This window comes from Sarcophilus harrisii, chromosome X (assembly GCF_902635505.1).
Source record: "Sarcophilus harrisii chromosome X, mSarHar1.11, whole genome shotgun sequence".
NCBI classification, from domain to species: domain Eukaryota; kingdom Metazoa; phylum Chordata; class Mammalia; order Dasyuromorphia; family Dasyuridae; genus Sarcophilus; species Sarcophilus harrisii.
The window spans coordinates 72,571,047-72,581,560 of NC_045432.1; positions in this window are offsets into that span (position 1 = coordinate 72,571,047).

Sequence of the window (10,514 nt, forward strand, 5' to 3'; positions counted from 1 at the left end):
GTTATCAGCTAATTGTGCAAAATAGTTTCTTATGTTTCCCTTTATTTCCTTTTCAACCGTTACAGATTTTTCTTTTTCACTTTTGATATGAAAACGTTTGGTTTTTCTCTCTGAAGACTGTTTATTTTGTTTATTTTTTCCCAAAACCCAAAATAAAACTCAAATTCTTTTTTTTTATCAATTCAATCTTTTTTTTTTTGCTTTCAATTTTATTAATTTCTTTCGTTTTTAGAATTCCTACTTTGGTGTTTAGTTGGAGGTTTTTGATTTGTTATTTTCCTGGGGTTTTTCTTTTCCTTGTATACCCAGTATATTGATTTGTTCTTTCTTTTGTTGATGAAAGCATTTAGACATATAAATTTTCCTCTAAGAACTTATTTAATTGCCTTCCATAAATTTTGATATATTATCTCATCGTTGTGATTTTCTTGGATGAAATTTTCTTTTGTTTCTATGTTTTTTTTCTTTGACCTGCCATTTTTAAAGGACTTCTTTGACTCATTAGGAACCCCAAATATTTTCTCTTTATTGTGGCCTCAAGTTACTATAAATTGGGAAAGGAGAACTATATAAGTCCCTAGGGGAGGAGTGGCTTACCAGAGAGGGAAAGAAAAGAGTCTTGATTTTTTGTGTGCTCAGATGCAAATCCTTTGCATTTTCTGCTGGGTGAAATAAATTTTTCCTACACTTAATGCCTTGTTAGCCTGAGTGCTTCCTTGGACACTGAAGGCTCTCTACTATTTCTGTAGGTACATGGGCATAATCCCAAATCTCTTGTTCTTGAGGGAAACCTAGGTAGGGACACAAGCCAAAAAAAGAGAGAGAGAGAGAGATTTTAATGAGATGTCCCTGAAATATGGTTAAAGTAAACCCAATGCTGTGGTTCTGGGAAGTAGCTTCTTATTTCAAAATGCAAGGAGAGAGAGGAGAGAATTGTTCCTGTAGGTCAAGTGGAGAATTTGTGGCTTTGGAGAGCCTAGAATAAACAAGAGAAATGCTTTAGGGTAGAGACTCTAGGGATGTGATGAACTACCCAGCCTCCCTAAAATTTCTTGACATTCATCTTATCCCCAGCCCAGCAGGACGGAACTGTGGGCAGCAGGAGTATTCCTAAAATCAACATGCTAACAGCATAATTTAAACCTCCAAAGAAAGTCTCAGAGCAAAGGCCTGCTTCCTAAGTGAGGACAGTTGAATGCTTGAGTTTTCTCTTAAAGAAAGGGGCTCCCAAGTCTCTGAATAGGAACCTGGGAGGAAGAGTGGATCGCAGATTGGAGAATGGTGAAATTGATCCACCCCATTCAGTCAAAGCTAGCCATTGGGCCTTCCTCAACTTCTTTGAAATCCATGGGCCTATATGGGAGGGACCCGGCAGCACAAAATTGCTAGCAAAAGAGGTAGCGGGGAATGAACAAGGCTGATGAGCTGACACTGGTTCAGGGCAAGAATAAGCCTCTAGATAAAGCCCGAGGAGCCAAGTGGTAATGAGGATGCAGATGGCTGAGATGCAGACTTCCTTAACCAACTGGAGACCATTTGCATTGGACCCCACTTCATCTGTCAATCCATTAATCGACCATGTAGCATCTGTTTATTAATAATAATAACTTTTTATTTTCCAAATACATGAAAAGATAGTTTGCAACATTCACCCTTGCAAAACCTTGTCTTCCCAATTTTTCTCCTTCCCTTCTTCACCCCACCCCCGTTAGATAGCAAGTATGTGCCATTCTTCTAAACATATTTCCATTTATCATTCAGCATCCACTTATTAAGGGCCTATTCTGTGCAATCTGTGTGTATCTGTGTATACAAGTCCAAGGAATGAAACACTTGATTTTGGTTATTTCTGTGAGCCTAGCCGTCTCACAGGGCCCCACTCTCTCTACCAAGGAGAAAGAGATCTTGGGCTACCTAACCCTCAGCTACTCTGTACAAGCTAGTCTGCTGAGGCCTGGAAGCCTTGGGAGGACCACTTCCTCTGGCTTTAGAGGTCCCACTGTATTCAGGAAGTGGGATTGGCCCGGCTAAAGCTCGGCTCCTCAGTCAGAAGAAGTCTACCCTCCCCTCTTTCCCCTTTCACAAGATTCTGAGGTGGACGAGAAGTACCATCAAGGGGTCCCTGAGTTCAGGCGAAATCCGTGTGAAAGTAGAAAGCAATCTGAGCAGTTGCCTAAGAAGCCTGCTGACGTTTCAGGCCATGGGGGCTGTGATTGAGACACACAAACCTCTCTGTACCATAAATGTGACCATGCCCAAGGACACCTTCCTGATTGATTGGGTTTCAGAGACCAAGGCGCTCTCTGGTAATTGGCTGCCTGGGAATCTGTGCTTTACTTCTTTTTTTTTTTTTATAGTAACTTTTTATTGACAGAATCCATGCCAGGGTAATTTTTTTTTACAACATTATCCCTTGCCCTCACTTCTGTTCCGATTTTTCCCTCCCACCCTCCACCCCCTCCCCTAGATGGCAAGCAGTCCTATATATGTTGAATATGTCCTAGTATATCCTAGATACAATGTATGTGTGCAGATCCAAACAGTTTTTTTGTTGCACAGGGATAATTGTATTCAGAAGGTAAAATTAACCCGGGAAGAAAAACAAAAATGCAAACAGTTTACATTTATTTCCCAGTGTTTTTTCTTTGGGTGTAGCTGCTTCTGTCCATCATTGATCAATTGAAACTGAATTAGGTCTCTTTGTCAAAGAAATCCACTTCCATCAGAGTACATCTTCATACAGTATCGTTGTTGACGTATATAATGATCTCTTGTTCTGCTCATTTCATTCAGCATCAGTTCATGTAAGTCTCTCCAAGCCTCTCTGTATTCATCTTGCTAGTCATTTCTTACAGAACAATAATATTCCATAACATTCATATACCACAATTTACCCAACCATTCTCCAATTGATGGGCATCCATTCATTTTCCAGCTTCTAGCCACTACAAACAGGGCTGCCACAAACATTTTGGCACATACAGGTCCCTTTCCCTTCTTTAGTATCTCCTTGGGGTATAAGCCCAGTAGAAACACTGCTGGGTCAAAGGGTATGCACAGTTTGATAACTTTTTGGGCATAATTCCAGATTGCTCTCCAGAATGGTTGGATTCATTCACAGCTCCACCAACAATGTATCAGTGTCCCAGTTTTCCCGCATCCCCTCCAACAATCATTATTTTTTCCTGTCATCTTAGCCAATCTTACAGGTGTGTAGTGGTATCTCAGAGTTGTCTTAATTTGCATTTCTCTGATTAATAGTGATTTGGAACACTCTTTCATATGAGTGGTAATGATTTCAATTTCATCATCTGAAAATTGTCTGTGCAAATCCTTTGACCATTTATCAATTGGAGAATGGTGTGCTTTACTTCTAAAGGTGAGCTGAATGGTGTGTCTGGAAGGTTCTCACTTTGCTCTTTCTCTTTGGGCTTTCTGTATCCCGTACCCTTCCAAGGAGGCTGAGAGAAGGGCTGCTGAGCAAGAACATTGCTCTAAGTAGCTCTAAGCATCTGCGTATCCATTGGGCTCTAGGTGATTAAAGCAAGTTAGGTAGACAGGGCCTCCCAGGATCTAAGAGTCAAATTCCTTCTCCATTGTGAATCTGGAGAAAGTTCAGGTTGGCCACCATACTACACGGGAAAAACAAATTCAGACAATGACTCGGCCGGCAAAGGCCTTGGAGAAAGAAGATTGCTTGTCTAGCAGTCCACCAAGAATGTTTGCTTTGGTCCGGAGGTAGAGCGTAAACCATAGGATGGCGCTATGATCTCAGTCCTCCTGGGGCTTATTTTCTGGATCTTGCTTCTCTTTCTGCCACTGCCCTTTCTTCCAAGGCTGAAAGAGCTAGAAAGAGCTGGAGCTCAGTTTAGGTTCTCCCCTTAACATCTCTGAGTTTCCCCTAGCCACCATGTATATCATTTTGTTTCCCTCTGTATCACTTCATCCAATCTTTCCCACTTCTCTGAATTCCTCATACTTGTTCCTCACTTGATAGTAATAATCTATTATAGTCATATTTAGCCTCGGGTCACCCTAAGGGACAAAGTGGAGGCCTCATGTGCCAGGCAAATCAGACTGGTCATCACTCCCTGGACCTCAATTCCATCCCTGACCCAAGGGTCCTTCAAGCTGCCAGACCTGTTTCCAATCCAGCCCCTGCAGCCATCATTGAGGGGAGAAATCATTATAGAGAAGGGTCCCACCTTCCTCATCCTTCCTCATCCACCAACAGCTACCACCAATAGGCCCATAGGCAGAGGAACGCTGGGAAGGCCAACCTCTCTCAGACTGGAAGTCCTGCCTCCAGCCCAGCCTTCAGTCATCATCCATAAAGAAGGGACCAGTCTTCCCCACCGACCACCAACCAAGTGCCACATTTGGGACACCCTGAGAGCTAGGAGGTAGGACATGCTAGGCAAGTCATACCACTGCACCCATTAGACCATCATCTTCTTTCACATGCCGATGGAGAAGGTCCATGACCTTGATCCCAAGAGCCTTGGGAATGGCGGTTCTTTCAGCCGTTCTCCGGGGAGCCTGGCCACTGCTCCTGTGGGTGCCATAGCCACAACTACTGAAGATCCAGAAAGGAAGTCTTTGGAGCTCGGACTAGGTAAGTTTGAAGTTGTCTGTCCCATTGAGACAAGGCTGAGTGATCGCTTCTGATAACTTCAGAATTGACAGCGGGGCATACGATACCCCATTTTCTTTCTGGCCTCCTGGAGGCTGAGGGAATGAGAGAGCTAATGCTAGCCCACAAAGTGCCAGGTGGATGAAAGTTTGATTACAGTGGAACAGGAATCTTCCAGTGAAAAGATTGATTACGGGGCTTAGAGCAGAGTAGGACAGAGCAGGGTGTGGGGAACATGGGAGCAGGGCATGGGGAACATGAGAACAGGGCAGTGTTAGGAAGAAAGCACAGGAGGCCTGAGCGAGAGGGGAAGTTTCTGTCTAGGACAGCAATTTGTGTAAAGAAGCAGGAAATATCATTGGCCTAACAGGTTTCTGGGATCCTTTCCAACCCAAGACACTGAGATTTCGGACTGTTTGGATGTGGTTCAGAAGACCTAAAAGCAAAGGCCAAAAAAGACTTCCTTAGGTAGGTTGTGGGATAGTTCAAAGTGCCGGGAGGCGAGGAGGCAGGCCTGCTGCGGCAGCCTTGCCCTACCTGGCTCTTTCTTCTGTTGAGGAGCATCTCAGATGTGGAGCTCATCTTCCACAGTTGGTTACCTCCCACCCACTTCTGGTAAATTGGGCCCAGCAGCAGGGGGGTTATGTAACCAAATGAGGTGTTCTATTTAGACCAAAGCTAGGCTGCAGTCAAAGTGAGGGAGTAGAAGGAGGTCTCGACTAGACAGCAGAAATTTCCGATTCTGGGCCTGGCTCTGTGACCCCAGGCATATTATCACTTGACCTTTTGAAGCATCATTTGGAAAAAGGAAGTAATGTGTTGCATTTACCTGTGTCCCATCCTTTCTCTCAGGACTATTGAGGATGAACTCTAATAGAGCCATAGTCTAAAATACACCTCTGAGATCATTGGGTCTGACCCTTTAACTCCTTTTACACATGAGGAAACTGAGACCCAAAGGGTCTTAAGTGACTTACCCAAGTCAGCAAAGGCAAGTCAGTAGCAGAGGTAGGATTTGAACCCAGTTTTTATGTCATTCAAAGTGTGCTAAAGACTAAAGGCATCTGACAACAGGCAGGCAGATGACTTAATCCTAGGTGGAGCCAGCGCCTTCTTCCTGAGCACATGGGCCACCTTTGTCTCTCAGGTCTGTGCTTTGTGTCACTACTCAGGAATGACCTAGCGGAAAGAAAACCAGATTGTGGAATCAGAAGACTTGGGGTCAAATGGCAGCTGTACCACTTGTGACCTCTCTGAGCCTATCAGTCACTTCCCCTTGAGATATAACCAGGAATTCTCTGGCCTAGGAAGGTGCCTGTAGCCCAGAGAACAAGTTATGTCCCAGGTCTGGGTTCTGCCAGGAGAATGGACTAAAATGGAGTAAAATAGTTCTCAGAAGGGTTAATCTTTTCCCTTTCAGGGCCTAGAGAAAGGAGGGACAAAGAACAGAATTACTATGATGATGGAGTACTCACATGTTAGCACCTCAACTATAGCCACCTCAGATACAGAAGGAATAACTATCCCCACCCCACTGTCCTGGCACCTGGGTGAAGTTGACGTCACCCCATGCTGATTCGAACTCTGACTTCCCTTCCCTGAACCTCAGTTTCCTCTTCTGTCAAATGAGGCTGTCGACCAAACATTTTCCAAGCTCATGTCTGGCTCTCCCTCTCTGATATACGAGCATCATCTTGAGCAGGTAAGCCACCAACTTCCAAAGACAGACCTCCTTGAGAACTTGGGATAATCTTTGGCTCAAGAAAAGGCGATCCCGAATGGTTCTCCTGCCTAGGACAAGCGGCCCGAGCTCTGTCACCGCCACTGCCATGAGTCTGTTCTTGCTTGGAATGTATCTGACTCAGAACTTGGCCTAACAACTCGAAGATATTAAAAGAGATGCAGATGCCAAAAAGAAATCCCCTAGCTCTTACTGCCAGCCTCGGAACATCTGCTAGGCGTGCTAATCAAAACCTTGAGGATCCCACTTCTTCCCGTTCTTCCATCCATAACACCTTTTCTTTTCTGGCCTGGGCAACTCTTCACCTTTCGGGCCACTGAGCTGCCTTGGAAGTCAAAGGCCAACACCACATCCACATCGCTCTTTGTTCTAATCTTTGCTACTTTCCCTGGATCCCTCTGTCCACATGGGAGAGTGACACCTGAATCAAGGCATTTAAGCAAGAAGCACTGGTTTGGAAAAGTGCTCTCTCCCCTTCCCTCTTTAACTGTGGATTCCTCAAGACATCACACAAATGTCTTGCTCCCCAAGTAGGACAGGGCCCCAAGGTCAAGATGGCGTGAGTTCAAATCCAGCCTCAGGAACTTATTAGCTGTGTGTCCCTAGACACATCACTTAACCTCTGTCTATCTCAGGAAATAGGAATAATAATTGCACCTATCTCCCAGGATTGTTATGAGGATCAAATGAGATAATATTTGTACAGTACTCGGCACATAGCAGACGCTTAATAGATGCTTGTTTCCTTTCTTCCTTCTTCAATTTTCCCTTGGATTCTAATAAATCTGGGTAGTTCTCATTTAAGATGTTTTTGAAATAGAATGTCTGGGCTTTTAAAAAATTAGATAGTTTTCGACAAATGCAATGATGTTTAAATTCTTCCTGTTTTCCAGGTCACTTCTTTTATATTTTACCTTCCATTTTTTAAACTTGGGATTTTATTCTAATATTTCTTACTGTCTCATGGGGTCATTAATTTATGTTTGATCTTTTCTAGTGGGGGTGGGGTTCCATTTCTTGGTTTACCACTTTCTCTAAGATCTACTCCTGATTTTTTTCATTTTTTATTACTTCATTTCTTTTAGGCATTCTTGTAGTCCTTGTGGAAAGGCTGTTTTTGCTTTTGAGTCTTTGCAGTTGTTTGCAATCTTTTTTTTTATATTGGCTTATATTTTCTTTGATTTTCTCATCCATCTAATTTTAGTTTCTGAATTGGGGCTTTGCACACCCTAACCCTAACCCTAAATTCACCTTTTCCCCTTACTGTACTTTGGGATGGGGTGATTGCACTTGCTTGGTCTTGTGCTGGGTCCTCTGGATTCTTGGGATGAGCCCTGCTTACTGAAGTTAGGTCCTCCTGGAGCTTTTAAGTTGAGAGCACTGGGTCTTCAGGACATACAAAGCTCACCCATTTAAACTTCAACCACAGTGGAGAACACATGGTGGTGTGAGGGCATTAGCCCCATTCTGAAAATGACCAGATTGGGTCTCCCAGAACGAGGACTTGGAAGTCAGCACATCGTGCTAATACGTCTAAACCCACAGTGAATTTGGCAGTTTAGACCTAGAGAAAGTGGATCCCGGCTCGTCACACAATAATGCTCTTCCAGAAACCACTTAGGTGGTTGATTCCTCATTATTTGGACCCAAGCATTTGGGGAGAGAAAGTCCCCTCGTGCCTTCAGATGTGTCTCTTCAACTCAAGCCATTTGGAAGTCACATTTATAGGATTTATGAACAAAGAAAATTTCACAAGATGACAAAAGATAATTATACAACTCTAGGTGAAGTACAAGTTAATAATTTGCTTCATCAATCTAGAACAAATGATTTAATCTTGAAGTTTTCCTAAAACCACCTAATCCCTCTAGGATGCCCCCCAGAATCCTTCAACAAAGCCCAACTGGTGCCTGAAGTGATCAAGAAATGGATTTCCTCTGGTATGACCCCTTCACGGACGAAGAAGGCAGAGAACCTTGTTCTGAGTCTAGTGACCACTCTTAATGCATTTTGCAGAGCCTTAGCTTGCTTTCTTGTTGACTTTTTATGCTCTTTCTTCAAGAAAGGGATTAGGCCTAAGAGCAAAAGGGAGAAAAAGATTTTAGTGGAAACCATCATTTCCTGAGAAGTTCATTCAACACTATTAAAGTTTCCTTCCTTCAGCCAGCAAATCCAAGTCTGAAAAGAACTTTAGAAAGCATATTTCTTTCTTTTTTTCCATGGAACTGAGGAGTTTCCACAAACCCAAGGCAACAGCACAAAGCAGGCCCCCCTCCAACCACTTGGCTCAAAGCCCGGCTAAGCCTAAGTCTGTCCTAGGAAAAAGGCAGATTGACCAGGAAGCCCTAGGACCCTCATTCCAGTTGCTCCTTGCAGATCCCCGCAGATCTCCCTAGGGGCTGGCCCCATCCCTTTGGGGAAGATGGCCCAAAGAATAACAGGAAGGAGTTTGGCAGTTCTGCAGTGAATCAAAAGAGCCTTCCCCCCTTGCCATCTTCTGCATAGTAGCCACAGTCCTCCCCCCTTTCCCCGTATTCTCTCTCTGCCTTCCCCTACCCTCAACCATTCTACTGTCCATTGCAACCTCTTTGCATTAGTCTACCCCAATCTCAAGCATAATATATCCATCATTAGCTAAGATTTCCAGAGAGCACTCCAGAGGCCCACTATCACTCAGCTGCAATTACTGCTGCACAAACCACAAGCTATTCCAATCACCTGCCATTACTATTTTCACACGCTAAATGGGGGAAACCGAGGTAAGGAGGACCAACGAAATGGTTTAACAGGTTGAGCTTTTTTAAGCCATTCGACTGTTTGGTGTTGATTTCCTGTTCTGTCCATGAGAGCAAAACCAAGCGTACCCCTGGGCACAGAAGGCTCATTTCCCTTCCAGCCGGGCAAGATGGTACAGAGGTTAAACGAGCGCAGCTACTCCCAGGCAGGAAACCGGAGAGAGCAATTTCACCTTGTACTTTCTCTTGGCTTTTCTTCAATAGGACTCGGTTGGCCATCTAACTGCTGACCACAACCTAACTGTCTTCAGCTAACTTTGCTGACTGCCAGCTAACTGTGCCCGGTTGACTGGTCTGAGTCTCACTCATTGGTGGAACGGGATAGGTCGAGCCCAAAGGGATTCTGAAAAGGGAAACGCCATATGCTCATGGCAGAAGAGGCTTCTAGACATTTTCGACAGATGGGGCAGCTCGATGGCACAGTGGATAGAGCACCAGCCCTGGAGTCAAGGGGACCCGAGTTCAAATTTGGCCTCAGGCACTTGATACTAGTTGTGTGATCCTGGACGAGTCGCTTAACCTGGTTTGTCTTGCTAGAAACAGAGAGAGAAAGAGGTGGGGGAGGGAGGGAGGAAGGGAGGAAGGGAGAAGAGGAAAAAAAGGGAGGGAAGGGAGAGAGGCAAAAAAAAAAAAAGAAATGAAGGGAGGGAGGGAAAAAGGAGGAAAGGAAGAGAGGCAAAATAAAAGAAATAAAAGGAGGGAGGGAGAGAAGGAGGAAGGGAGAGAAGCAAAAAAAAAAATAGAGAAATGAAGGGAGGGAGGGAAAGGAGGAAAGAAAGGAAGAGAGAGAAAGGGAGGGAGGGAAGGAAGGGAGAGGGGGGAAGAGAGAGCGAGGGTGGGTGGAAGGAAGGAATTGGGAATTACAGGCTTGTGAGGCTCTGGGGCTCAGGTGGGAGCAGTGCAAAGCCAGCAGAGCCAAAAAGGGGGAAAGAGTTTCGGTATGGTTGTCTGTGTTTGTGCACTTAGAACTGGAAGGAGCTGCCTCGTGCCAGATGATCCAGCTCTTTGGGTGGGGTTGGGAACTTAGGTGGTTCTGTTGATGGAGCAAGTCTCGTGGGGACTCTGCCTCACTTGTGTGGGGAGTTTGGCTGTTTTACTCCTGTGGGTCAGCTTCTGTCTTGGTGTGAAGGCTGAGACAGGATGCTTGTCTCATGGAATTCTGTGCTTGCGTCAGGCTGAGGTGTATGGCGTTCTAGTAGAGTTGGATGCTTGGAGCCTGCCTCTGCCTTTCCTGGGTACTCTCCTGAAATATTGGGAGTCAATGTTGTGTCTCTGCTCACCTCACTGGTGTGGTGAGTATGGCAAAGGTGGAGAAGGAAGGGGGTGTTGGCAAGACACTTGGGTT